General features: G+C 37.4%; 1 protein-coding gene across 2 annotated transcripts in view; it reads right to left on the bottom strand.

Annotated features, from left to right (window-relative positions):
* Positions 1 to 24,438, bottom strand: part of ATG4A (autophagy related 4A cysteine peptidase) — a 57,456-nt gene that overhangs the window by 27,133 nt on the left and 5,885 nt on the right. The window contains exon 1 of one of the 2 annotated variants that reach the window (XM_045472453.1): positions 5,020 to 5,038. The exons of the other annotated variant lie outside the window; for it this stretch is intronic. The gene's annotated coding sequence lies outside the window, so the exon portion shown is untranslated. Of the gene's footprint in view, positions 1 to 5,019; positions 5,039 to 24,438 lie in introns of those variants that run through there. 2 annotated transcript variants of the gene reach the window in all.

The raw sequence follows: 24,438 nt of genomic DNA, 5'->3' as shown, positions 1-24,438 counted from the left end.
TCAATTCTAGTTCAGTTTTAAAAAGAAAGCGATGTGAGGGGCACCTGAGTGGCTCAGTTGGTTAAGCATCCAACTTCGGCTCAGGTCATGAACTTGCAGTTTGTGAGTTTGAGCCCTGGGACATACTCTGTACTGGTAGCTCAGAGCCTAGAGCCTGCTTCATATTCTCTGTCTCCCTCTCTCTCTGTTCCTCCCCCACTCACATCCTGTCTCTGTCTCTCAAAAATAAATAAAGATTAAAAAAAAATTTTAAAGAAAGCAATGTGGAAGGCAAGAAACGATTAATTCCAACTGGGGGTGAATGGGCCTTGCACAACCTAGAAAAGGTGGTATCAGAGCTGAGCCTTGATAGAAATAAGATATAAGTGGAAAGGGGGAAGGGAGAAATTCACTAAAAGGATTTGGCAAGCAACTGAGTGTGGGGTGGGGCTGGGGGGAGAGAGAGAGAGTCAGAGTTAAAAATACCTTCCAGTTTGTAAGTGTGAGTGATGAAATAAACGGTAGCAGAAAAACATGGTGCAGGGTAGGGAGATAAAGTTTGGTCTAGCCACAACATGTAGGACTCATGGGTTTAGTTGACAAAGGAAGGGTTTAAAAAAAAAAGTGAAGAGGGGCATGGTAGATGGCAGGTAGATAAGCAGAACCTAGGAAGGCAGGAGGAATTCAGGACAACAAAACTCAGCCTAAAATGTGCCTTCACCTCCTTCCTCCTGGGTCCACTTAGTGTTCTTGCCTTTCCAGCCTCTGCCCACCCATGCATGGACCCCACCCCATCTTCATTTCTCTTCCTCCCAGTGCCCTGCTTTTCTGACAATGAAGAGCTTTGAAAATAGAGAACTGGACATCATTCCTCATTATTTCCATGGGGGATTTTCATGTCCCAAACTGAAAGGTTTCTTGAATGTATTCAGCAAGTCAAATCCTAGCAATGCTGGGTGGTCAAATAATGTGAAAGACATGCATCCTTTCTCTACAGACCAGTAAAAACTTTGACACCCTTTATCATTTTAGACTTACCATATAGACTCTTAGCTGAAGGGTTATCATTCAGCTAGACTTTATGACTTTCTGAGATTTTATTTAACTGACTAGTACTGGTGGTGGTGTAGCATAGGAGGCTGCACCTGACCCATTGTAGGGCAAGTCAGCAAAGGGATAACCAGTCTGTTTGGCAAGGGACTATTGGTAAATGAGTGTTAAATGAAAGTACTCCTTACTTTTCAGCTAGAAAAATCAACCAGGCCATTGATAGCTTGGCCCCACAAAACACAACACATCTTACAGAATTCAGTCACTTCATCTTACTGACACAATGATGGTAAGAATCAAACAGAAGGCAAAATTGGACTCTTTGGTTTTCCTTTAAAGTGATTCTTTTGAAAAACTTATTGCCCTTTTAAGTATATTTTTGTTGTTGTTCTCACTTAAGGATAAATTATTGTCTGCTATCTGCTGACTGAAATGCATTCAGAAATATCCATGAGGAGAGGCACCTGGGTGGCTCAGTGGGTTAAGTGCCCAGCTCTTGGTTTCAGTTCTGGTCATGATCTCATGGTTTGTGGGTTTGAGTGCAGAGCCTGCTTGGCATTCTCTCTCTCTCTCTCTCTCTCTCTCTCCCCCTCCACAGCTCTCTTTCTCTCTCTTAAAATAAATAAACTTAAAAAAAAGAGATATCCATGAAGAAATGGGATCCCATGCACAAACTGGTGAGGAAGGCAGGATCTACCTTACACATACATCACCTCTAAATTGCTGCCTCGTTTTGCTTTTGATAAGGTAACTCTGCTCTTTTTGGAGAGATGCATTTTTTCAGAAGAAAAAGATGTCACTTTAAAAAAAATTTTTTTAATGTTTATTTATTTTTGACAAAGAGAGAAACAGAGCATGAGCGGGGGAGGGGCATAGAGAGAGGGAGACACAGAATCCAAAGCAGGCTCCAGGCTCGGAGCTGTCAGCACAGAGCCCGATGCGGGGCTCAAACTCACAGACTGCAAGATCATGACCTGAGCCGAAGTTGGACACTCAACTGACTGAGCCACCCAGGTGCCCCAAGATGTCACTTTTATAAAGCTTATCTTTGTTTATAAGACATACAAAGAAGGTAGGACATTGGATGGATGGATGAATGGATGGATGGATAAAAACATTTTATTGGTTTTATAATTCAAGACTTGAGGTAACTATCCCACAAGCTGAGGTAAGAATCACCTTGATTATTTATCAACAGGTTTTGTTGTGAAGAATCAAACTGTTAAGTGGGAAGTGTGGTTGTATTCACCAGGAGTACAGTTGCACATTAGTGTCACTGCCACATCATACAGTGGGTCCAAAAAAGCCCCTGTGGCATTGTATCTTTGATTTTGGATGGTACCCAAGCTAAAAGAGAAGGAATACTCAAATACAGAGCTCATGATTCATGTAGGGAGCACGATATCATGACAGTATTTAGCCAAAATGAAGAGTGTATCAAATAATTTTGCTCTACATAAAAAATGTGGGGGGTTTTTGGCAGATGAAGAGAAGGAGGGATCACTCTTCACCCCTCTTAAAAACAGCCCTAGCCTAGGAAACCTAAAATGTAGTTTCTAATCCTACCCTGCCACTAACTAGCTATGGGACCTTTGAGAACTTACTGCACTTCTTTGGGCCTTAGATTCTCCATCTATAAAATGAGCAGTGTGTTTTTCAAACAGCACATCATAACTTATCAGTGGGCTTTGAAATCTATATAGTGGGTTGCAATCAGCATATTTAAAAAATGAAATTAAATAGGGGCACTTGAGGGGTGCCTGGGTGGCTCAGTTGGTTGAGCATTCGACTTCGGCTCAGGTCATGAGCTGGCAGTTCTTGAGTTTGAGCCCCGCATCAGGCTCTGTACTGACAGCTCAGAGCCTGGAGCCTGCTTTGAATTCTGTGTCTCCCTCTCTCTCTGCCCCTCCCCCACTCACACTCGGTCTCTTTCTCTCACTCAAAACTAAATAAACATTTAAAGAAATTTTAAATAGGGGCATTTGGGTGGCTCATTCAGTTAAACATCCGATTCTTGGTTTCAGCTCAGGTCATTATCTCACAGCTTGTGAGTTCAAGCCTGCATCGGGCTCTGTGCTGTCAGCAAGTTGCCTGCTTGGGATTCTCTCTCTTTCTCTCTCTCTCTCTCCCTCTCTCTCTGCCCCTCCCCTGCTCATTCTCTCAAAATAAATAAATACGCTTTAAAAAATGAAATTAAATAGAACAGAAAATATTACAATATATCATACATAACAAGGATTAATATCATTTCACAAAACTTGTGTGTATATAAATTAGGTTGAAATATAAAATGTATTTCCCATTGTATTGTTGGATCAAAAAAGCTTGAAAGCCAGTGGTCTAACCTATATTGTCCATACAGTAGCCACTAGCTACATGCAGCTGTTTACATTTAAATGTATTCAAATTAAATACAACTAAAACTTAAGTTACTCAGTTGCACTAGCCACATTTCAAGCACTCAACAGCCACATGTGGCTACTGGCTACCATACTGGACAGCACAGCTATAGGATAGCTCCATCATCACAGCAAGTTCTATTGGGCAGACCTATCTTAACAACCTATTTATGGTTCTGTAGGAGGTAGAGATAGGGTGGGTTGTTAGGAGGAGTACTTTAAGCTCTGGGAAGAGAAGATGGATTCACTTGTCTTAAGAGAGTCTGTATGTGAATTTCTAAATAAATGAGCCAACAATTATTTATTTAAGTTCTGTACTTGGTTCTGTGATGGATACAGAGGACATATCCTCATAAATATTTACTATGTGTTAAATGAGCAATCTAAGGCATCAGAAAAGCATAATATCTAAAGACATGAGCCTTAAGTAAATGAAAGATCTAATAATAAAAGGCAATATATAAGCAAGTATTGATAATAACTGAATGCTATAAAAATTCAGAAAAGGGGGAAATCAAATGAGCATTGGAGCCATCAAGATTTCAAAGAGGGTATAGGATTTTAACTGGTCCTTAAATTATTGCTTCCATTAGGATGAGCAGAGATAAGATAGGAGAATATTCCAGATCAGAGGAGTACTATTAAATATGTATGTATCAGAGACAGGGTAAATTCTGGAGAATAGTGAGCAATGAGATTAGAGAGGTGGCTTGGGACTGGATTGTACAGGGTGGAAAGCCAGCCAGTAGAGTAAAGCCATTGACAGTTTTCAGAGTTCTTTCACATGATCCTTGAGACAGCCCTTGAGATAGGGCAGAGATCATTACTTGCAGTTTGGAGTTGAAGGAACTGAGATTCAGAGAAGTGATAAAACTTGTTCAGTCATATAGCTAGTGAGAAGTAGAACAAGGATTCAAGTTAATCTAATTCTTGATCCAGTATACTCCCCACTATACTTCCCACTATACTGGATGGAGAGTAGCTTGCTATTAGGATAAAAGCTGGATCCGAGGCATTGGAGATGGGACACCAACGAGAAAGTTGTTGTAATAATCCAGGCATCAAGTGTTAAAGGCCTGGCCTAAGGTGGCAACAAATCAGATGCTCTGGTTATATAACATACTATAAAACAAACTGACAATGCAGTACCCACTGTTTATAAGAGAGAGTAAGAGTAGACAGTCTGAGGTTAGAACACTATAATTATTTTTAACTGGAAATGATCTAAACTACCCCAAAGGAATAAATATTAACACTATAATTCATATAGTGTGTCCGGATTTTTCCAGATGGCTGAAGGCAATGTTTTGGACACGGTTCCTAAGCAAACAACTCTTTATACGTCTATGCATTTTTATGAGCCATTTCTGTCTTGCAAGTGTTTCCTTCCTCTGTCAATTTCAGTGTTCATTTCTCAGAACTAATTAGTCATATGATTTCTTACCTCATCTAGATTTCCAATGAGAAAGGACTCATGCAAAAAGGTCAAGGAGCTACAGGCTTTGAAGTTTTTCCACACTATTTAGTAAAAGTAATTATTGGTAATTAATTAGTTAATATTTACTAAGGAAATACTAAAAGACGCCATTACCAGACTAATCATAAAGGATCTCTTCAGTTGTGTCACTGAGCTGCTCAGAAACTTCCATGGGCTTCCAAGATTGCTCCAACTGATAGGAATCAAATACAAACTCATCAGCCTGGCATTTAAGGCTCTCTCCAATATGACCACCTCCTACATTTATTTGTATTTGTTCCCCACTGCTCATTACTCCTTCAAGATATGTACTCTTTTTAGCCAAAAATAAACCACATGATACATTGGAGGCTCCTGGCTCATTCATGTCCTAGTTAAACACTTAAGTACTACCTCAAATGCTACTTTCTCTGTGAACTCTTCTTCCTCATTTTGCCACCAAGAAATATTTTTTCCTTCTTCTAAGCTTCTAAAGTCCCTTATTTTAACTTCTTTTATGGCACTGGGCACTTTGCTCTCTAGGTTAGTGTTATTCGCAGGCTTGTCAGCTCTCTGCCATTGGAATGAACTCCCATCCTAGGACACACTGTGTTTATCTCCATATCACCTAAAGCTCCAATCATAGTGCCTTGCAATAAGTTGTCCCCCAAGGTCTATCAAATGTTTGTTGAATGAATGAACACAGTGATAAAAGTCTAAATGCTGGTTTATATGTTTATGCAAATGCAATTTAATAATCCTTTGCAGAGTACCTACCATATGACTGGCATTGTGCTAGGCCCTGGGGAGAGTAACACATGTTAAGCAATTCCAAGTCTAATGGGAAGATAGAAAGAGAATTCATTTTTATATGATACGGTGTGTGTCTGTACAGGGGGCTAAGGAAGCACAGCAGAGGATCATCTAAGCCAGCCTAGAGTACAGAGAAGGCTTTGGGAAGAGAGGTGATGACAGGGCTTAGCCTTAAATAATGAGAGTTAAGCAAATATGGCAAGAAAAGGATATTCCAGGCAGAGGAGACGCTTGGACCAAAACACCAAAGACTGAGAGACTGTAGAACAGCGATTCCATATGGAAACTGTCAGGAGTTGAAGCTGGAGAGGCAAACAAGCCTAGGAGATGTTGGCCTTGGAAGCCTTAGTAAGGGTTCTGGACTCAACCTAGGCTTCATGGAGCTCCTAAACACATTCAAATGCTCCCAGGAGGAACTCTGGGTATCTCGTACATTAGCAGAACGTAAACAGTGCAACAAGTAATCACCGGTAATGCAAATCCTAGTTGATGTTTTTTTTTTAACATTCATTATCAAATTAAATTGTTAACACACACACACACACACACACACACACACACACACACACACACACACACCAAAATCTGAAGTGACCATCTTTGTCAAGGAAGAGGTTAAGGTGGGTCTGGTCTCTGTGTTGTGACATGCTTAGTGGTACAGCACAATGGGAGAGGCTCTTGAGTCCTTTCCAGGAACAGGACTCTTCATTTAGAGTACGTTCCCAGTTTTCTCCTCTGTTTACCATCACCTCACTCGCTTCCCAGACCACGGGAATTTTCCCCATACCCTTTCAACATCACACTTCATTAGTAAATGTTGCCAGTAGACATATGATGTTTAAAAATTCTTTACCTTTGACGTAATGTAAAATTATACTGCCAGAGTTAAGTTTTGGGATTACATAAAATTATACATGTACCTTCACTTTCAGAACAAAAGATGCATTCCAAGTTAATCCTAAGGCAAATTTCTGTAAAGTGAACTTGATTTTCCAACATTATTTTATAATTATTTGAGCCATGTTGCCCCAAAAAAGACAAATTTTACCCCATCTAAAAAAGATACAGCTTGCAATAAAATGGTTCCTCATCCCTGATGTGCACTCTATGTTCCAGATACCAGGAAAATAAATACCTATCTACCCAAGAGCATGAAAGACCCAACCCACCAACCACAGCAAAAAATACTCTCTAATATTGGACAAGCAGAGAATCTTGATCTGCTAAACAAAACACAGATCCATTTTTTAACTCTGAAAGGGGCTCTTAATGAAGTGGGTTTTCTTATAAAATGCTCAGCCATCAGTTCTTTCATTAATACTAAATTACCTTATTCTAAATTAAAAATGTCTTTTATTGCACCTACCCTAGTGACTCCACTCCTAGGTTTATACCCAAGAAAAATGATTGCTTTTGTCCACCAACAGATATGGCCAAAAATGTTCATAGAAGCTTTATTCATAATATCCAAAACTTAGAAACAATCCAAATGTCCATCAATGCGGCGTTACCAACACAGTGTTCGTGTTCTCCCAAAATTCCTATGTTGAAGCCCTAATCCTCAATGTGATGGTATTTGGAGGTGTCCCTTTGTGGTAATTAGGTCATGAGGATAGAATCCCAATGAGTGGGATTAGTCCCCTAGTAAGAAGAGACACCAGAGAGATGATCTTTTTCCATCATGTGAGGACACAACAAGGTGGCCATCTGCAAGCCAGAAAAAGAGACCTCACCAGATATCAAACCTGCTAGTGCCATGAACTTGGACTTCTAGCCTCCAGAACTGTGAGAAATAAATGTTTGTTGTTTAAGCCATCTGGTGTATGAAATGTTGTTACAGCAGCCTGAATAGACTAAGACGTGGGAAATGGATAAATTGTGGTGGATCATACATGGGAATGGTACATAGCAACAAAAAAGAACTAATATTATGTATAAAACATAGATGAATCACATGGACATGTTAAAGCAAAGGAAGACAGACACAAAATAATACCTAGAATATTATTCTGTTTATATAAAGTCTGAAATCAGGCAAAACTAATCTATGATAATAATGGTCAGAATAGTTGTTACAAGGGCACCTGGGTGGCTCAGTCGATTAGCATCCAACTTCGGCTCAGGTCATGATCTGGCATTCGTGAATTTGAGCCCCACATCAGGCTCTGTGCTGACAGCTTAAGAGCCTGGAGGCTGCTTTGGATTCTGTGTCTCCCTCTCTCTCTGCCCCTCCCCTGCTCACACTCTGTCTGTCTCTCTCAAAAATAAATAAACATTTAAAAAAGTTAAAGATGTTTAAAAAAAAAAAGAATAGTTGTTACCTTTGGGAGGTGGTGTTGACTGGGAGGCAAGAGGGAAACTTGGGGGTGGGGTGGAAGGAAGAAATGCTCTTGATCTTAATCTGGGTGGAGGGTGCACATATATAACATTTAACTGAGCTGTACACTTAAGATTTGTGCACTTAACTGTGTGTAAAGAATACTTCAATTCAAGCAAAAAGAAAAAGTTAAGTCTCCATACTGGATTTATTTCTGGTATAGATTATTGGCGATTAGATCAATATTATGCTAATAACAAAATATTCTTCTGTTATCAGGGGTAGAGATAGAGTTCTAAATTTGTCGCACGTCTCTGAACACACACACATTGAATCCCAGTGAAAGCAGTTTGGGGCTTCAGATATTATTTAGATGTAAGGCTAACTTACTGGGTTTTTCAACTTACAACATTCCAAAATGCCATCTACTTTTCAGGACCACTTTGATTAGAAATTCAAAAATTTATTAATTATTCTTTTCTACTATAGCATTAGCTTGTCTTCATAAGAGAAATATATATTGAATTTCCCCCCAAATCTTAGTGAAAGAAAGCATTGTAGACTTAAGAAAACACTGGCCTATGAATTAGAAGAGCTAGGTTCTATTTCTGCTCTGCCTTTTACTATGCAAGTCACCTTGGGCTATTCTTTTAAACTAAGATTCCCTTTCCTTATCCATAAAATGTAGATAATACCTTACCACCCCCCCGCAGGGCTATGGTGAGGATCAAATGAGAGAATAACTGTCAAAGTGCTTTGTACACTTTAAATAAGTGTCAATATCCCAAAGCTAAGTGTTTCATTAGAACTTGTGCCTGGTTGTGGCTAATAGAAAATTTACTTAAATTTCAAAGCTTGTAACCTCAGTCTCACCTGTCTTACATTTCACCAGAGAATTAGGATCAGCAAGTGCACTCACATTCTAACATCTCTGAAAAGTTGAAACAATTCCACAATAATGAATACTGAAAATAGATGTGTACAAGGAAGTACAGTGAATAACTGTCTGCCTTGCTTTTCCCAACTATGACTTTTTGGTGTATTTCTAGCTATGTAATATCCATTATATTCAGTTCACACTTCTAGAACTTTGAACTGCTTCTACAACACCCATGCCATAGCTCCCCCTCTCCATCATGAACTTCACAATAACTGCCCCTAAAGGCGGTTCCCATTTCTACTTTCTTCCATCTACTGAGACTATGGTAGCAAAACTTAAAAAACACTCCCTACTCTAGGGGTGCCTGGGTGGCTCAGTCGGTTGAACATCTGACTTCTGCTCAGGTCATGATCTCACAGCTCACAAGTTCAAGCCCCGTGTGGGACTCTGTGCTGACAGCTCAAAGCCTGGAGTCTGCTTTGGATTCTGTGTCTCCCTCTCTCTCTGTTCCTCCCCTGCTCACGCTTTCTCCCTGTCTCTCAAAAATAAATAAACATTAAAAAAATAAAAATAAATATTCCCCACTCTGAATTCTTTGTCAGAACTTGGAGTACTCCTTGTCACAGAGCCCCACGTAGAAAGTGCCTTTTCTTAAGTGTCACCTTTTGAAGTTTGTTTCTCTGATGATAGGAAGTGATATAGGCCAGAGTTGCCTCAAAATGCTTCCTGTCACCAACTATTCTTTCCAGCTGATCCAGCAGGAAATGTCTGGAGAGTCATGCAGTGTGAGTGAGAGAGGCCTGACAGAAGGAAATATTAGGGTGATTTTGGTTTCAAGGACCCCAGTGGTTCCTGTTCCTGGAGATTTTGTTCTTAGTCCCACAGTTAAGTTCTCCAAACTAGAACAAACCTACCAATAAACAAACAAAATAGACTACAGAAGGTAAATCTGGAAACTTTCAAGATCCTTGAAAAGCACTCCCTTCAGGCATCAAGTCCCAGTTAAGAAATTTTTCTTGAGCCTTCTGAGCTAGGGAATAAAACCTGATTTTACAAAAGTAGATTGACAGCAACAAGAAGGGCCAACTGACAAGAAAACAGACAGAATATAATAAAAAACTAATATGGATTAACACACACACACACACACACACACACACACACACAGACTAAATGGCCTGGGACCATTAAGTGTGGGGAACAAACATTAAATCACATTTCAATAGGCCTTAGAATACCACTGTATTATAGCAAGCAATAATTGATAGTCATAACAATGATCCTTAATTAATTAAATTATGCCTATAAATGCTGTATAAGAAATCAGAGGACTAAATTGTCTCTAGGTAGTTTTTTTTTCTCTTTTTGGAAAATTCTATTCAAGACAGAATGTTAAAAGCTTATGGTGCTCAAACAGAGGAAATCATGAGCCATTTTTGAAAATAGGTTACTAAAAATGCCTTTTCCCCAGAAAGAGTTAGGTAACTGAGGTCTTACTCAGTAAGATGAGATGAAGGCTGGTTGTGTAATAGACACAAGTGTTATTGGGACGTCAGAGAAAGGAGATAAGCATGCGATAGCATAATTAAACAAGGCTTCATGGAGGAGGCAGGGCTCAGGGTTGGGTTTGCTTTGAAGTCTCTCTCCATCCAAAGCCTGGTTGTAGCTTTCTCTATTGCCACCCTTAAGCAATTGTGCCAGGGCCTCCAGTTTAGAGTCACTAAACAGGACTAGTTTAAAGGGAAATATAATGATAGTGAATAAAGACAAAGATGGGATGCAGATCCTGTCCCCCTTTCTATTGCACCACAGGTACACACTAACTAAGTCTTCCATGTCTGAATAAGCAGAGCTCCCGGTATAGGCAGCAATTCTGCCAAGCAGCAAATAATTTGTGGGAACAATGGATGGCACCCCATCCATAGTTCTGCACTCTGAAATTACTGGAAAAGCAGGGTTTATCAAAGTATTTTACTTGATAGCCTACTTTTATTTAGTAAACAGAAGTGTGCCAATGGGAAACTACAAAACATTACTGAAAGAAATTAAAGATGGCACAAATAAATGGAAAGACACCTGCATTCATGGATGGAAAGACTTAATGTTGTTAAGATATCCATACTACCCAAAACAATTTATGGAGTCAACACAATCCCTCAAAATCCCAATGGATTTTTTTTCAGAACTAGATAAATTCATAAGGAATCTCAAGGAAGTCTAAATAGCCAAAACAATTTTTTAAGAAAACAAAGTTGGAAGACTCACACTTTCAAAATATATTTCAAAGCTACAGTAATCAAAGCAGTATGATACTGGCATCAAGACAAACAAATAGACTAACAGAATACACTAGAGAGCTGGGAAATAAACCGTTATGTATATATATGGTCGAATGGTCTTGGACAAGGGTGACAAGACAACTCAATGAGAAAAAGACAGTCTCTTCAACAAATGGTATTGGGAAAACTGGGCATCCACATGCAAAAGAATGAAGTTGGACCCTTATCGTACACCATATACAGAACTTAATTTAAAATGAATTAAAAACCTAAACACAAGATCTAAAAGTATAAAATGCCTAGAAGAAACCATAGAGGAAAAGGTTCATGACATTGGACATGGCAATGATTTCTTGGATATGACACCAAAAGGACAAGTAAGAAAAGCAAAAATAGACAAACGGGACTGCAGCAAACTTCAAAACTTTTGTGCAGGGGCACCTGGGTGGCGCAGTCGGTTGGGCGTCCGACTTCAGCCAGGTCACGATCTCGCGGTCCGGGAGTTCGAGCCCCGCGTCGGGCTCTGGGCTGATGGCTCAGAGCCTGGAGCCTGTTTCCGATTCTGTGTCTCCCTCTCTCTCTGCCCCTCCCCCGTTCATGCTCTGTCTCTCTCTGTCCCAGAAATAAACGTTGGAAAAAAAAAAAATTAAAAAAAAAAAAAAAAAACTTTTGTGCATTACAAGTACATCACGTTGAAAAGGCAACCTATGGAATGAGAGAAAATATTTGCAAATAATACATCCATTAAGGGATTCATATCTAGAACATATAATGAACTCTTACAATTCAAAGACAAAAATCAAATGATCTTATTTTTTTTAATGGACAAAGGACTTGAATAGACAGATGATACATAAATGACCAACAAGCATATCAAAAATGTTCAACATCGCTAATCATCAGAGAAGTGTAAAGCAAAACTTCAATGAGCTATCACCTTATACCCATTAGGATGGCTACAGAAAATAACAAGTGTTACCAAGCCTATAGAGAAACTGGAAGCCTTGTACATTGTTGGAAGGATTGTAAAATGGTGCAACCACATTGGAAAGCAATATTGGAGGTTCCTCAAAAAATTAAAAATAGAACTGCCTTATGATCCAGAAATTCCATTTCTGAATATATATTTAAAAGAATTGAAATCAGGGTCTCGAAGAGACATTTGAACACCCATTTCCATAGCGGCATTATTCCCAGTAGCCAAAAGGTAGAAGCAATCCAAATGTCCATCAGAGGATGAAGGAATAAACACACGCGCACACACACACACACACACACACACACACTAAAATGTTATTCTGCCTTAAAAAGGAAGGAAATATGACATATGCTACAAATGGATGAATGTTGAGGACATTACACTCAGAGCCAGTCAAAGAAGGACAAATGATACAATGATACTGTATCATTCCACTTTATATAAGATATATAAACTGGTCAAATTTATAGAAACAGAAAGTAGAATGGTGATTTCTAGGGACTAGAAAAAAAAAGGAAGTTGCTGTTTAGTAGGTATAGAGTTTCAGATTTTCAACATGAAAAAGTTCTAGAGGTCTATTTCATGATAATGTGAGTATATTTAATACTTCTAAACTATACACTTAAAATTAGTCAAGATAGTAATATTTTTCTCATGTGCTCTTTACCACAGTGTAAAAATAGCTAAAATTAAAAAGTGGTATACCATGGGGGTAGGAGTCAGAGAAATTTTATCCATTCTTAACTAGATTTTTACAGGGAAAAAGGCTATCACTAACAGTATTCATGGTTTCTTTAAGTAACCACTTATACATCTTCTGATTCCAAGAAAAGATAGAATAAACATACCTTTTTTTACTTTTTCCAATAAATATGGCTGAAAAAAAACACTGGACATTTTATATATGTGTATACATAATATACAAAAACAGTGGACATTATTATATATATACATATATTTATATCATATAATATTTTGTATATTATATAACTCTGAAAGGTAGAGAGAAGACAGTCTGGCTAGGGACCTCAAGACCTAAGTAAGTTCTCTGGGTTTTGTTTTTGAGTAATACATCCTGGACCCAGTGATGGAGAAGCCAGCAACCCAGAAATACCAATGCTGCAGACAAAAATAGACCCCAGAAAAGCTCTAGCCAAAGGAACAGAAAGTGGTAGCCTAGCAAGACAGAAATCTTTTAGACAATAACTTCTGTACTTTAGCCAAATGCCACAGGAAAAACCGTGGCCCTACTCCACACCCATCAGCAAAGACCAAGTGCAGAGCCTAGACTTCCACCTTCATCTGGCAGTAAAGAGTTACACATCCTCCTCCCCCTCTCTCTGAGGTAGTTTCAGAAAAGGCTTAGTGGGTATCTGGAACTTTCATCCCTGCTAGCCAGTAACGAAGCCCCCAGAACATGACAGTAAAAGAGCCCATAAGCAATAGCAAGATGTTCTTCTCTCTCCAAGCCAGGGTTCTGTCAGCAGAAGCCTAGGGAGAGCCTGAAATTTTACCCCTGCCCAGTAATAATGAGATGCCCCTATTCCTACCCCAGTATCAATGAATGGTAAGTGGGAAACCTTGACTCCCACTCCCATCTGGCAATAATGAAGTCATGCCCCCATTCCCTCATCAGAGCAGTCTCAGAAGAGACCTGCTAAAACAGAAGATTTAAGTAAGATCCAGAGTCTCATAACATAATACTTGAAATGTCCAGTATACAACAGAAAATCACTCATCATACAAAAAGTCAGGAACATCTCAAGTTGAGTGAGAAAAGACCATCAACAGAAACCAACAGTGAGATAATACATTTAATTAAATCACCCAAGAAAAAAATTTTTATTAAGTTTTTATTTTAATTCCAGTACAGTTAACACATAGTGTTATATTAGTTTATTAGTTTCAATTGTACAATATAGTGATTCGACAATTCCATACATCATCCAGTAGTCATCACAAGTGCCCTCTTTGATTCCCATTACCTATTTCACCTATCCACCCACCCACTTCCTCTCTGGTAACCATCAGTGTGTTCTCTAGAGTTAAGAGTCTATTTTTTGGTTTGTCTCTCTCTCTCTTTTTTTTCTCCCATTGCTCCTTTGCTTTGTTTCTTAAATTCCACATATGAATGAAATCATATAGTATTTGTCTTTTTGACTTATTTCACATTATACTCTGTAGCTCCATCCATGATGCTGCAAATGGCAAGATTTCATTCTTTTTTATGGCTGAATATTCCAGTGTGTGTGTGGTGTGTGTGTGTGTGCGCGCGCGCATGCGTGTGCATCACTTCTTTATCCATTCATCTACTGATGGACGCTTGGGCTGCTTCGATATCTTGGCTATTATAAATAATGTTGCTAGACACATAAGGGTGTGTATATCTCTTTGAATTAGTGTTTTTGTATTTTTTGGGTAAATACACAGTAGTTTACTACTGGATCATAGGGTAGTTCTATTTTTAACTTTTTGAGGAAACTGCATGCTCTTTTCCAGAGTGGCTGCACCAGTTTGCATTCCCACCGACAGTGCACAAGGGTTCCCCTTTCTTTGCATCCTCACCAACACTTGTTGTTTCTTGTGTTTTTGATTTTAACCATTCTGACAGGTTTGAGGTGATATCTCATTATGTTTTCTTTTTTAAACTTTTAATCTTCACTTATTTTTGAGAGAGAGACAGAGTGTGAGCAGATGAAGGGCAGAGAGAGAGAGAGAGAGACAGAGACAGAGACAGAGACAGAGACAGAATCTGAATCAGGAGTCGGGCTCTGAGCTGTCAGCACAGAGTCCAACGCAGGGCTAGAATCCCCAGGCTGTGAGATCATGACCTGAGCTGAAGTCAGACACTTAACTGATTGAGCCACCCAGACACCCCTCATCATGGTTTTGATCTGCATTTCCCTGATGACAAGCAATGCTGAACATTTTTCATGTGTCTGTTGGCCATCTGTAGATCTTATTTGGAGAAATGTCTGTTCATGTCTTCTCCTTTTTAAATTGGATTATTTGGGGAGTGTTGAGTTGTATAAGTTCTTAATTTTTTTGTATACTAACCCTTTATTGGATGTGTCATTCGTAAATATTCAGTAGGTTGCCTTCTAGTTTTGTTTATTGTTTCTTTTGCTGTGCAGAAGCATTTTATTCTGATGTAGTCCCCAAAATTTATTTTTACTTTTATTTCCCTTGCCTCAGGAGACATATGTAGAAAAATGTTATTATGGCTGATGTCAGAGACATTACTGCCTGTGCTCTCTTCTATGACTTTTATGGTTTCAGGTCTCAAATTTAGGTCTTCAATCCGTTTTGAGTTTATTTTTGTGTATGTTGTAAGAAAGTGATCTATTTTCATTCTTTTGCGTGTTAGCAGACCAGTTTTCCCAATACCATTTATTGAAGAAACTATCTTTTTCCCATTGGATATTCTTTCCTGCTTTGTCAAAGATTAATTGATCATATAACTGTGGGTTTATTTCTGTTTTTTTTAATTCTGTTCCATTGATCTATGTGTCTATTTTGTGCCAATTCCATACTGTCTTGATGGCTACAGCTTTGTGTAATATAACTTGAAGTCCAGAATTGTGATGCCTCCAGCTTTGCTTTTCTTTTTCAAGCTTGTTTTGGCTTTTAGACATGAGTATACATTGTACTTTGTGCAATGCTTTTTCTGCATCTACTGAAATAATCATATGGTTTTTTATCCTTTCTCTTATTCATGTGATGTATCCTGTCCATTGATTTGTGAATACTGAACTGGACTTCCATCCCAGGAATAAATCCCACTTGATCATGGTGAATGATTTTTTTAATGTATTGTTGGATTCAGTTTGCTAGTATCTTGTTGAGGATTTTTGCATCTATGTTCATCAGAGATATTGGCCTGTAGTTCTCTCTTTTTGTGTGTGTGTGGTATTTTTATCTGGTTTTGGTATCAGGGTGATACTGTCCTCATAGAATGAATTTGGAACTTTTCCTTCCTCTTTCATTTTTTAGAATAGTTTGAGAAGTATAGGTATTAACTCTTCTTTAAATGTTTGGTAGAATTTGCCTGTGAAGCTGTCTGGACCTAGACTTTTGTTTGTTGGGAGTTTTTTGATTCCTGATTCAATCTCCTTGCTGGTAATCAATCTGTTCAAATTTTCTATTTCTTCCTCCTTCAGTTTTTTTAGGTTACATGTTTCTAGGAATTCATCCATTTTTCTAGGTTGCCTAAATTGTTGGCATATAGTTTTTCATAACATTCTCTTAAAATTGTTTGTGTTTCTGTGGTGTTGGTTGCTATTTCTCCTCTTTGGTTTGTGATTTTGTTTGAGTCCTTTCTCTCTCTCTCTCTCTCTCCCTCCCTCCCTCCCTCCCTTATTTTATTTATTTTTTTATTTTTTGGTGAGTCTGGCTAGATGTTTATTAATTACTAATAGGTGGTTTTTTAAAAAAGATCAACAAGGGGCACCTGGGTGGCTCAGTTGGTTAAGCATCTGACTTTTGATTTTGGCTCAGGTGATTATCTCACAGTTCGTGAGATCCGAGGCCCACATCAGGCTCCATATGCTGACATCACCGAACCTGCTTGGGATTCTCTTTCTCCCTCTCTCTACCCCTCCCCCACTCATGCTGCTGTCTCTCAAAATAAATGAATAAATTTTTAAAAAGAAATAAATAAAATAAAAAGACCAACAAAATTGACATATCTTTAACTACAATAGGTAAGAAAAGAGAATACCCAGATAAATAAAATCAGATATGAAAGGAGATATCACAACCAATGGCACAGAAATTAAAAGGTCTATAAGAAACTACTATGAACAATTATAAGCCAACAAAATGGACAAACTAGAAGAAATGGTTAAATTCCTCAATACATATGACTTATCAATAGTGAATCGTGAAGAAACAGAAAATCTGAACAGAAGTATAACTAGTAAGGAGATTGAATCAGTAATCAAAAAAAAAAAAAAAAACTCCCAACAACAACAACAACAAAAAAGTCTAGGTCCAGATGGAATCACTGGTGAATTCTATCAAACATTTTAAAAAGAATTAACTTCTTTTAAAGAATTAACTTTAAGTTCATTCTTTTAATTAACTTCATTCTTTTTAAAAGTAATTTCAGAAGCCAATTTTTCTTAAACTCTTTCAAAAGACTGAAAAGGAGGGAATACTTCCAAACTCATTTTGTGAGGCTGGCCCTACCCTGATGCCAAAACCAGAAAAAGACACTAGAAGAAATGAAAATTGCAGGCCAACATCCCTAATGAATATAGATGCAAAAACTTCAAAAATATGAGCAAACTAAATTCAACAGCATATTAAAAAAATCATACACCGGGGTGCCTGGGTGGCTCAGTCGGTTAAGCGTCTAACTTCAGTTCAGGTCATGATCTCACAGTATGTGAGTTCGAGCCCTGCATTGGGCTCTGTGTTGACAACTCAGAGCCTGGAGCATGCTTCGGATTCTGTATCCCCCTCTCTCCCTGCCCCTCCCCTGCTCATACTTTGTCTCTCTCTCTCTCAAAAATAAAATTTAAAAAAAAACATAAAAAAATCATACACCACAACCAAGTAGGATTTGTCCTGGGATGCAAGGATGACTCAACATACGCAAATCAATCAGTGTGATACACCACATCCACAGAATGAAGGGGGAGATCACATGATTATCTCAACAGATTCAGAAAAAGCATTTGACAAAATTCAATACCCTTTCATGGTGAAACGTTGAGTATTCTAAATTTAAAAAACTAAGGATAAAAGGCCATTACCTCAAAATAATAAAGGTTATATATAGAAAGTCCATAGATAACATCATACCAATGGTGAAAAACTGAAAGCTTTTCTCCTAAGATCAGGAACAAAATAAGGATTCCCACTGTCACCATTTTTACTCACTCTGGTACTAGAAGTCCTGGCCAGAGCAATTAGGCAAATAAATAAATAAATAAATAAATAAATAGACATTTAAATCAGAAAGGAAGAAATAAAATTAGCTTTGTTTGTACATGACATAACCTTACATGTAAAAATCCTAAAGACTCCACAAAAATTGTTAGAACTAATAAGTGAATTTAGCATACACTCTAAATATTAAGTTTTTTCAGGATACAAAATGAACATACACAAAATCAGTTATATTTCCATATAATAACAATGAACTATCTGGAAAAATTTTTAGAAAATGTTTCCATTAAAATAGCATCAAAAATAATAAAATACTTAGGAATATATTTAACCAAGGAGGTGACAGACATGTACACTGTAAATGACAAAACACTGCTGAAAGGAATTTAAAGGCACAAATAAATTGCAAGACATCCCATGTTCATGGATTAGAAGACAATACTGTGCAAATGTTCACACTATCCAAATCAATCTACACATTGAATGTGATCCCTATCAAAATCCCGGTGGCATTTTTACAGAAATAGAAAAAATAATGCTAAAATTCATTTGAAACCACAAAGGACCTCAATAGACAAAAGACACTTGAGAAAGAAAAACAAAGCTACAGGCCACACATTTCCTAATTTCAAAATATGTTAAAGTTTACAGCAATCAAAACAGTATCGTACCGGCATAAAGATAGACACATAGACCAATGAAATAGAACATAGTGCCCGGAAATAAACTCACACATATATGGCCAAATGTTCTTTGACAAGCATGCCAAGAGTACACAATGAAGAAAGGATAGTCTCTTCAACAAACAATGTTGGGAAAACAACATTCATATGCAAAAGAAAAATCAGGCCCTTATCTTACACCATACACAAAAATCAACTCAAAATTAAAGACTTCAACATAAGGTCTAAAACTATAAAATGCCTCAAAGAAAGCAGGGCAAAAGCTTCGTGACATTAGTCTTGGCAATAACTTTTTGAATACGACACTAAAAAAAAAAAAAAAAAGGCACAGTTAACCAACACAAAAACAGACGGGTGGGACTACACCAAACTTAAAAGCTTCTATTCAGAAAAAAAAAAAAAATCAACAGAATGAAAAGGCAATCTATGGGATAGGAGAAAATATATTCAAACCATGTATCTGATAAGTGGTTAATATCCAAAATATGTAAGGAACGGCTACAACTCAACAGCAAAAACAAAAACACCCAAATAACTTTATTTAACATTAAGCAAAGGATTTGGATAAACATTTTTCCATAGAAGACATACAAATAGCTAACAGGCATATGAAAAGATACTATACATTGCTAATTGTCAGCAAAATGCAAATGAAAACCACATTGCTAATTGTCAGGGAAATGCAAATCAAAACCACAATGCAAAATCACCTCATACTTATTAGGATGACTATTATAAAAAAATAAAAAATAACTAGTAGTGGTGAAAATGTGGAGAAATTGGAAGCCTTGTGCACTGTTGGTGGGAATGAACAAATGGAATGGCCATTATGTAAAACCCTATGGCAGTTCCTCAAAAAATTAAAAATGGAACTACCATATGACCCAGCAATCCCATTTCCGGGTATTTATCCAAAAGAACTAAGATCAGAATCTTGAAAAGACATTTGCACTGCCATGTTCATTGAAGCATTATCCACAATAGCCAATAGGTAGAAATAACCTAAATGTCCTTCAATAGATGAATGGATTTTTTTTAAATGTGGTATATACATACAAGAGAATATTAGTCTACTATATAAATAGAAATCCTGTCACATGCTACAACTTGGATGAACCTTGAGGATAATATGCTAAGTAAAATAAACCAGTCACAGAAGATCATCAAACACTGCCTCATTCCATTTACATACGGTACCTAAAGTAATCAAACTCAAAGAAACAGAAAGTAGAACAGTGGTTTCCAGGGGTTGGTTCCAGGGATTGTGTGAAGGGGGAAACGGGGTGGGGGGGGGGGTTGCTGTTCAATGGGTATAGAGTTTCAGTCATGCAAGATTAAAAAGTTCTAAAGATCTTCCATACAACATCATGCCTATAGTTAACAATATTGTAATGTACACTTAAAAATTTGTTAAGAGGGTGGATCTCATATTATATATTTTTTACCACAATAAAAATATGTGACATGTGCAGCTAAAACCACTGCTGAGTGGGAAATTTATAGCACTAAATGTTTGCCTTAGAAAGGAGGAAAAGCCTCAAATTAAAAAATATAATTTCCTACCTCAAAAAGAAGTGCAAAATAAACCCAACGGAAGTAAAAGGAAATAATAGATAAGAGCAGAAATCGATAAGATTTAAAACTAGAAATCAGTACAGGGGCGCCTGGGTGGCTCAGTCGGTTGAGCATCCGACTTCAGCTCAGGTCATGATCTCACAGTTTGTGGGTTCGAGCCCCGCATCAGGCTCTGTGCTGACAGCTTGCTCTGAGCCTGCAGCCTGCTTCAGATTCTGTGTCTCCTTCTCTCTCTCTGCCCCTCCCCCGCTCATGCTCTGTCTCTCTTTGTCTCTCAAAAATAAATAAATGTTAAAAAAAATTTAGAAATCAGTACAGAAAATCAATGAAATAAAAGAGCTGATTCTGTGAAAAGATCAATAAAATAAACTCCTAGCAAGAGTGATAAATTAAAAAAGAAAGAAGACACAAATTCATATCAGAATGAGACAGGGGATATCACTGGAGACTGCAAACTCCAAAAAGATAATAAGGGAATACTACAAACAAATTCACACATATACATTTACAATTTAAGTAGACGGGACCAATGTCTTGAAAAGTGTAAACACATACTCACCCAATATGAAATAGATCATTTGAGTAGCCCTATAACTATTACGGAAATTGAATCTGCACTTTTAAAACTCCAAAAAAGAAATCTCTGGGTCCAAATGGTTACACTGGAGAATTCCACCAACCACTTAGAGGAGAATTAATACTGATGTTACACAATCTCTTCCAGAAAATAGAAGAGTGAATGCTTCCCAACTCTTATAAGGCCAACATTTCATTGGTACTAAAATCAGACAAAGTCAGCACAAAAAATTAAATAACAAGCCAATATCATTCATGAATACACACACACAAATCCTTAACAAAGTATTGGCAAATAGAATTCAGCACTATATAAACAAATTTATACACTATATGACCATGTGGGTTTATTCTAGAGATACAAAGCTGGTTCAGTATTTGAAAATCAATCCGTGTAATCCACCATATTAAGACTAAATAAGAAAAATAATATGGTCATATCAACTGATACAGAAGAGGCTGTTTAACAAAATTCAACACTCATTCATGATAAAAATCCTCAGAAAACTAGTAACTGAAAAGGAATCGCCTCAACTTTAAAAAGAATATCTACCAAAAAAAACAAAAACAAAAACAAAAACAAAAACCCTACGGCTAACACCATACTTAATGCTGAGAGACTAACCACTTCTTCCTTAAGATTGGAAACAAGGCAAGCACTCACCACTGCTATTCAACACAATACTGGAAGTCCTAGACAGAACAATATGGGAAGAAAAATAAATAAATAAAACGCCTATAGAGTAAAAGGGAAGCAACATCATTGTCCCTATTTGCAGATGACAAGATAGTCTACAAAGAAAATCCTAAGAAATCTACCAAAACAAATAAACAAATAAATAAAAACAACCTCCTAGAACGTAGTCAGGAAATTCAGCAACAATGCAGGGTACAAGCTTGTCATACAAAAATCATTTGCATTACTAGCAATGGACACATGGAAACCAAAATTAAAAATACAATACCATTAGGAGTCACTCAAATAAATGAAATAGTAATAATTCTCAAAAACTATGTACAGGACTTGTATGCTGAAAACTACACAATGCTAAAAATGACACAATGCTGATAAAAGAAATGAAAGAAAATCTAAATAAATGGAGAGATATTCACCGTTCACGGATTGGAAGGGTCAACATAGTAAAGATGTCAATTCTCCCCAAACTGATATACAGGTCAAATATAATTCCTATCAACATCCTAGCAAAAATATTTTTTAGATATAGGCGAGATTATTCTAAAATGTATAGGAACAGGAAAAGAAACAAACGATATTGAAAAAATAATAAAGGAGGAGGAATCACTCTACCCGACTTTTAAATTTATTATAGAGCTATAGTAATGAAGACTTTGGAGTACGGCAGAGTGACAGACACATAAACAGACACATGAATCAGAACAGAAAACCCAGAAATAGGCCTATTCGAATTCAGCATACTCATTTTTTTTTTTTTACCATGGTACAAAAGCAATTCAATGAAACTGAAACAATTGGATAGCCATAGTTTAAAATGTTAATCTCAGGGCACCTGGGTGGCCCAGTCGGTTAAGTATCCAACTTCAATTCAAGTCATGATCTTGTGGTTGTGAGCTCAAGCCCCACATTGGGCTCTCTGCTGTCAGCACAGAGCCCACTTTAAATCCTTGGTCTCCGTCTTTCTCTGCCCTCCCTTGCTCGCGCGCACGTGCTCTCTCTCTCAAAAATAAACATTAAAAAAAATTTAATCTCAACTCAAACCTCACACTATATACAAAAATTACAAAAAAATGGATCATGGACTTCAAATGTAAAATGTAACTATAAATCTTTTAGAAAAAACCTAGGTAAAATCTTTGAGATCCAGGGCTTAATTAAGAGTTATACATAACAACAAAAGCATAATCCATAAAAGAAAAAAAATCGATGAATTGGACTTCACCACAATTACGTTCTTGCTCTGTGAAAAATCCTATTCATAAGATGAAAAGACAAGCCACAGACTGCTACTTGCAAATTACACATATGACCAAGCATTGTATCTAAACTATATAAAGAACTCTCAAAACTCAACAGTTAAAAAAAAACAAACAATGCATTTAGAAAATGGGCAAAGTACATGAAGAAACATTTCATGGAAGAAGATACAGGGATGGCAAACACACAAAAAATGTTCACTATCATTAGCCATTAGAAACATTCAAATAAAATCATAAGGTATCAAGCACTATGCACCTATCAGAATGTCTCAAATAAAACAATGACAATACCAGTACTGGCAAGGATGCAGAGAAACTGGAACTCTCATACGCTGCTGATAGGAATGCAAAACGGCATAGCCACTCTGGAAAAAGTCTGTCAGTTTCTTTAAAAACTAAACATATTCTTACCATATGACCCAGCAATTGCTCTGCTGGGCATTTATATCACAGAAATGAAAATTTAGGTCCAAACAAAATCCTATACTCAAGTGTTCATAACAATTTTATTTATAGTAGCCCCAAACTGGAAACCAAAATGTCCCTCAATAGTAGAAGGGTTCAACCTAACCCTAATTTTGGTATATCCAAAGCATGGAGTACTTCTCAGCAATAAAAAAAACAAACTATAGATATACCTATCAACTTGGGTGGATCTGAAGGTCATTTTTATGAAGTAAAAAAAAATTGGAAAAGTTACATATTTTATGATTTCATTTGTATAAAATTCAAAAAATGACAAAATTATACAGAGAGAGAACAAATTAATATTTGTCAGGGGTACAGACAATGGCAGTTAGTGGTAGGTGTGACCATAAAAGGGCAGCTTTCTAGTGATGGAATATTTCTGTATCTTGATTGCTGTGATGGTTACGCAAATCCACTCATGTGATAAAGTAACACAAGACTGTGCACACACATCATTCCAGTGTCAATTTCCTGCTTTTCATATTGTATTATGATTATATAAAATGTCTGGGGTAAACTGGAGGAAGAATATATGGAGACTTTTTGTACTATTTTTACAACTGTGAGTCTTTTATTATTGATAATAAAAAGTTAAAAGAAACCACTTAGAAGGCAAATAACTCAGAAAGAAGAAAGTGGAAGCTAAAACCCAAGGAACAAATAAATAAAATGTTTTATTATAACAGCCAGTTTTATGAAGGGATAGATTTTAATTTTTTTTTTTTTATTTTTTTTTCAACGTTTATTTATTTTTGGGACAGAGAGAGACAGAGCATGAACGGGGGAGGGGCAGAGAGAGAGGGAGACACAGAATCGGAAACAGGCTCCAGGCTCTGAGCCATCAGCCCAGAGCCCGACGCGGGGCTCGAACTTGCAGACCGCGAGATCGTGACCTGGCTGAAGTCGGACGCTTAACCGACTGCGCCACCCAGGTGCCCCGATTTTAATTTTTTTTAATGTTTATTATTTTTGAGACAGAGAGAGACAGAGCATGAACAGGGGAGGGGCAGAGAGAGAGGGAGACACAGAATCTGAAACAGGCTCCAGGCTCTGAGCTGTCAGCACAGAGCCCAACGCGGGGCTCAAACTCACGAACCGTGAGATCATGACCTGAGCTGAAGTCGGACGCTTAA

This window comes from Leopardus geoffroyi, chromosome X (assembly GCF_018350155.1).
Source record: "Leopardus geoffroyi isolate Oge1 chromosome X, O.geoffroyi_Oge1_pat1.0, whole genome shotgun sequence".
Taxonomy (NCBI): Eukaryota; Metazoa; Chordata; class Mammalia; order Carnivora; family Felidae; genus Leopardus; species Leopardus geoffroyi.
Note: the sequence above shows the minus strand (reverse complement) of the source record. Positions and strands in the feature narration are given on the sequence as shown.